Raw genomic sequence first — 6,000 nt, 5'->3', positions numbered from 1 at the left:
TAATGAGTAAATACAAAGAAACAATCAGTACACTTAATTAGTTTTATCTGTTTCCAAACTGATTAGTATGTTCTATTCTCTACTACCACAAAACCATAGTTGGAAGCAGTGCACAATTTATCCACAAAATTCAAGGTATTTATGCATATCGCAGCAAAATTAAATGGGCTCAGCATTGAACAAATATTTTGCTTTACTTTTGCCAAAGGAAGTGTCCTAACAATTGTTTGTTTAAAATGTATTCGCAGAGTTGAATTCTGTTGTTAATTTGAAACGTGGAGCTACAATTTTATTTTTAATTAGTAAATACAAAGAAACAATCACTACACTTAATTAGTTTTATCTGTTTCCAAACTGTTTAGTATGTTCTATTCTCTACTACCACAAAACCATAGTTGGAAGCAGTGCACAATTTATCCACAAAATTCAAAGTATTTATGCATATCGCAGCAAAATTAAATGGGATCAGCATTGAACAAATATTTTGCTTTACTTTTGCCAAAGGAAGTGTCCTAACAATTGTTTGTTTAAAATGTATTCTCAGAGTTGAATTCTGTTGTTAATTTGAAACGTGGAGCTACAATTTTATTTTTAATTAGTAAATACAAAGAAACAATCACTACACTTAATTAGTTTTATCTGTTTCCAAACTGTTTAGTATGTTCTATTCTCTACTACCACAAAACCATAGTTGGAAGCAGTGCACAATTTATCCACAAAATTCAAGGTATTTATGCATATCGCAGCAAAATTAAATGGGATCAGCATTGAACAAATATTTTGCTTTACTTTTGCCAAAGGAAGTGTCCTAACAATTGTTTGTTTAAAATGTATTCGCAGAGTTGAATTCTGTTGTTAATTTGAAACGTGGAGCTACAATTTTATTTTTAATTAGTAAATAAAAAGAAACAATCACTACACTTAATTAGTTTTATCTGTTTCCAAACTGATTAGTATGTTCTATTCTCTACTACCACAAAACCATAGTTGGAAGCAGTGCACAATTTATCCACAAAATTCAAGGTATTTATGCATATCGCAGCAAAATTAAATGGGCTCAGCATTGAACAAATATTTTGCTTTACTTTTGCCAAAGGAAGTGTCCTAACAATTGTTTGTTTAAAATGTATTCGCAGAGTTGAATTCTGTTGTTAATTTGAAACGTGGAGCTACAATTTTATTTTTAATTAGTAAATACAAAGAAACAATCACTACACTTAATTAGTTTTATCTGTTTCCAAACTGTTTAGTATGTTCTATTCTCTACTACCACAAAACCATAGTTGGAAGCAGTGCACAATTTATCCACAAAATTCAAGGTATTTATGCATATCGCAGCAAAATTAAATGGGATCAGCATTGAACAAATATTTTGCTTTACCTTTGCCAAAGGAAGTGTCCTAACAATTGTTTGTTTAAAATGTATTCGCAGAGTTGAATTCTGTTGTTAATTTGAAACGTGGAGCTACAATTTTATTTTTAATGAGTAAATACAAAGAAACAATCAGTACACTTAATTAGTTTTATCTGTTTCCAAACTGATTAGTATGTTCTATTCTCTACTACCACAAAACCATAGTTGGAAGCAGTGCACAATTTATCCACAAAATTCAAGGTATTTATGCATATCGCAGCAAAATTAAATGGGCTCATCATTGAACAAATATTTTGCTTTACTTTTGCCAAAGGAAGTGTCCTAACAATTGTTTGTTTAAAATGTATTCGCAGAGTTGAATTCTGTTGTTAATTTGAAACGTGGAGCTACAATTTTATTTTTAATGAGTAAATACAAAGAAACAATCAGTACACTTAATTAGTTTTATCTGTTTCCAAACTGATTAGTATGTTCTATTCTCTACTACCACAAAACCATAGTTGGAAGCAGTGCACAATTTATCCACAAAATTCAAGGTATTTATGCATATCGCAGCAAAATTAAATGGGCTCAGCATTGAACAAATATTTTGCTTTACTTTTGCCAAAGGAAGTGTCCTAACAATTGTTTGTTTAAAATGTATTCGCAGAGTTGAATTCTGTTGTTAATTTGAAACGTGGAGCTACAATTTTATTTTTAATTAGTAAATACAAAGAAACAATCACTACACTTAATTAGTTTTATCTGTTTCCAAACTGTTTAGTATGTTCTATTCTCTACTACCACAAAACCATAGTTGGAAGCAGTGCACAATTTATCCACAAAATTCAAGGTATTTATGCATATCGCAGCAAAATTAAATGGGATCAGCATTGAACAAATATTTTGCTTTACTTTTGCCAAAGGAAGTGTCCTAACAATTGTTTGTTTAAAATGTATTCGCAGAGTTGAATTCTGTTGTTAATTTGAAACGTGGAGCTACAATTTTATTTTTAATGAGTAAATACAAAGAAACAATCAGTACACTTAATTAGTTTTATCTGTTTCCAAACTGATTAGTATGTTCTATTCTCTACTACCACAAAACCATAGTTGGAAGCAGTGCACAATTTATCCACAAAATTCAAGGTATTTATGCATATCGCAGCAAAATTAAATGGGCTCAGCATTGATCAAATATTTTGCTTTACTTTTGCCAAAGGAAGTGTCCTAACAATTGTTTGTTTAAAATGTATTCGCAGAGTTGAATTCTGTTGTTAATTTGAAACGTGGAGCTACAATTTTATTTTTAATGAGTAAATACAAAGAAACAATCAGTACACTTAATTAGTTTTATCTGTTTCCAAACTGATTAGTATGTTCTATTCTCTACTACCACAAAACCATAGTTGGAAGCAGTGCACAATTTATCCACAAAATTCAAGGTATTTATGCATATCGCAGCAAAATTAAATGGGCTCAGCATTGAACAAATATTTTGCTTTACTTTTGCCAAAGGAAGTGTCCTAACAATTGTTTGTTTAAAATGTATTCGCAGAGTTGAATTCTGTTGTTAATTTGAAACGTGGAGCTACAATTTTATTTTTAATTAGTAAATACAAAGAAACAATCACTACACTTAATTAGTTTTATCTGTTTCCAAACTGTTTAGTATGTTCTATTCTCTACTACCACAAAACCATAGTTGGAAGCAGTGCACAATTTATCCACAAAATTCAAGGTATTTATGCATATCGCAGCAAAATTAAATGGGATCAGCATTGAACAAATATTGTGCTTTACTTTTGCCAAAGGAAGTGTCCTAACAATTGTTTGTTTAAAATGTATTCGCAGAGTTGAATTCTGTTGTTAATTTGAAACGTGGAGCTACAATTTTATTTTTAATGAGTAAATACAAAGAAACAATCAGTACACTTAATTAGTTTTATCTGTTTCCAAACTGATTAGTATGTTCTATTCTCTACTACCACAAAACCATAGTTGGAAGCAGTGCACAATTTATCCACAAAATTCAAGGTATTTATGCATATCGCAGCAAAATTAAATGGGCTCAGCATTGAACAAATATTTTGCTTTACTTTTGCCAAAGGAAGTGTCCTAACAATTGTTTGTTTAAAATGTATTCGCAGAGTTGAATTCTGTTGTTAATTTGAAACGTGGAGCTACAATTTTATTTTTAATTAGTAAATACAAAGAAACAATCACTACACTTAATTAGTTTTATCTGTTTCCAAACTGTTTAGTATGTTCTATTCTCTACTACCACAAAACCATAGTTGGAAGCAGTGCACAATTTATCCACAAAATTCAAGGTATTTATGCATATCGCAGCAAAATTAAATGGGCTCAGCATTGAACAAATATTTTGTTTTACTTTTGCCAAAGGAAGTGTCCTAACAATTGTTTGTTTAAAATGTATTCGCAGAGTTGAATTCTGTTGTTAATTTGAAACGTGGAGCTACAATTTTATTTTTAATTAGTAAATACAAAGAAACAATCACTACACTTAATTAGTTTTATCTGTTTCCAAACTGTTTAGTATGTTCTATTCTCTACTACCACAAAACCATAGTTGGAAGCAGTGCACAATTTATCCACAAAATTCAAGGTATTTATGCATATCGAAGCAAAATTAAATGGGCTCAGCATTGAACAAATATTTTGCTTTACTTTTGTCAAAGGAAGTGTCCTAACAATTGTTTGTTTATAAATGTATTCGCAGAGTTGAATTCTGTTGTTAATTTGAAACGTGGAGCTACAATTTTATTTTTAATGAGTAAACACAAAGAAACAATCAGTACACTTAATTAGTTTTATCTGTTTCCAAACTGATTAGTAAGTTCTATTCTCTACTACCACAAAACCATAATTGGAAGCAGTGCACAATTTATCCACAAAATTCAAAGTATTTATGCATATCGCAGCAAAATTAAATGGGCTCAGCATTGAACAAATATTTTGCTTTACTTCTGCCAAAGGAAGTGTCCTAACAATTGTTTGTTTAAAATGTATTCGCAGAGTTGAATTCTGTTGTTAATTTGAAACGTGGAGCTACAATTTTATTTTTAATTAGTAAATACAAAGAAACAATCACTACACTTAATTAGTTTTATCTGTTTCCAAACTGTTTAGTATGTTCTATTCTCTACTACCACAAAACCATAGTTGGAAGCAGTGCACAATTTATCCACAAAATTCAAGGTATTTATGCATATCGCAGCAAAATTAAATGGGCTCAGCATTGAACAAATATTTTGCTTTACTTTTGCCAAAGGAAGTGTCCTAACAATTGTTTGTTTAAAATGTATTCGCAGAGTTGAATTCTGTTGTTAATTTGAAACGTGGAGCTACAATTTTATTTTTAATTAGTAAATACAAAGAAACAATCACTACACTTAATTAGTTTTATCTGTTTCCAAACTGTTTAGTATGTTCTATTCTCTACTACCACAAAACCATAGTTGGAAGCAGTGCACAATTTATCCACAAAATTCAAGGTATTTATGCATATCGCAGCAAAATTAAATGGGCTCAGCATTGAACAAATATTTTGCTTTACTTTTGTCAAAGGAAGTGTCCTAACAATTGTTTGTTTATAAATGTATTCGCAGAGTTGAATTCTGTTGTTAATTTGAAACGTGGAGCTACAATTTTATTTTTAATGAGTAAATACAAAGAAACAATCAGTACACTTAATTAGTTTTATCTGTTTCCAAACTGATTAGTATGTTCTATTCTCTACTACCACAAAACCATAGTTGGAAGCAGTGCACAATTTATCCACAAAATTCAAGGTATTTATGCATATCGCAGCAAAATTAAATGGGCTCAGCATTGAACAAATATTTTGCTTTACTTCTGCCAAAGGAAGTGTCCTAACAATTGTTTGTTTAAAATGTATTCGCAGAGTTGAATTCTGTTGTTAATTTGAAACGTGGAGCTACAATTTTATTTTTAATTAGTAAATACAAAGAAACAATCACTACACTTAATTAGTTTTATCTGTTTCCAAACTGTTTAGTATGTTCTATTCTCTACTACCACAAAACCATAGTTGGAAGCAGTGCACAATTTATCCACAAAATTCAAGGTATTTATGCATATCGCAGCAAAATTAAATGGGCTCAGCATTGAACAAATATTTTGCTTTACTTTTGCCAAAGGAAGTGTCCTAACAATTGTTTGTTTAAAATGTATTCGCAGAGTTGAATTCTGTTGTTAATTTGAAACGTGGAGCTGCAATTTTATTTTTAATTAGTAAATACAAAGAAACAATCACTACACTTAATTAGTTTTATCTGTTTCCAAACTGTTTAGTATGTTCTATTCTCTACTACCACAAAACCATAGTTGGAAGCAGTGCACAATTTATCCACAAAATTCAAGGTATTTATGCATATCGCAGCAAAATTAAATGGGCTCAGCATTGAACAAATATTTTGCTTTACTTTTGTCAAAGGAAGTGTCCTAACAATTGTTTGTTTATAAATGTATTCGCAGAGTTGAATTCTGTTGTTAATTTGAAACGTGGAGCTACAATTTTATTTTTAATGAGTAAATACAAAGAAACAATCAGTACACTTAATTAGTTTTATCTGTTTCCAAACTGATTAGTATGTTCTATT

Source organism: Eurosta solidaginis, chromosome 3, assembly GCF_040869045.1.
Source record: "Eurosta solidaginis isolate ZX-2024a chromosome 3, ASM4086904v1, whole genome shotgun sequence".
Classification (NCBI taxonomy): domain Eukaryota; kingdom Metazoa; phylum Arthropoda; class Insecta; order Diptera; family Tephritidae; genus Eurosta; species Eurosta solidaginis.
The sequence above is the reverse complement of the archived record's forward strand: the minus strand, read 5'-3'. Positions refer to the sequence as shown.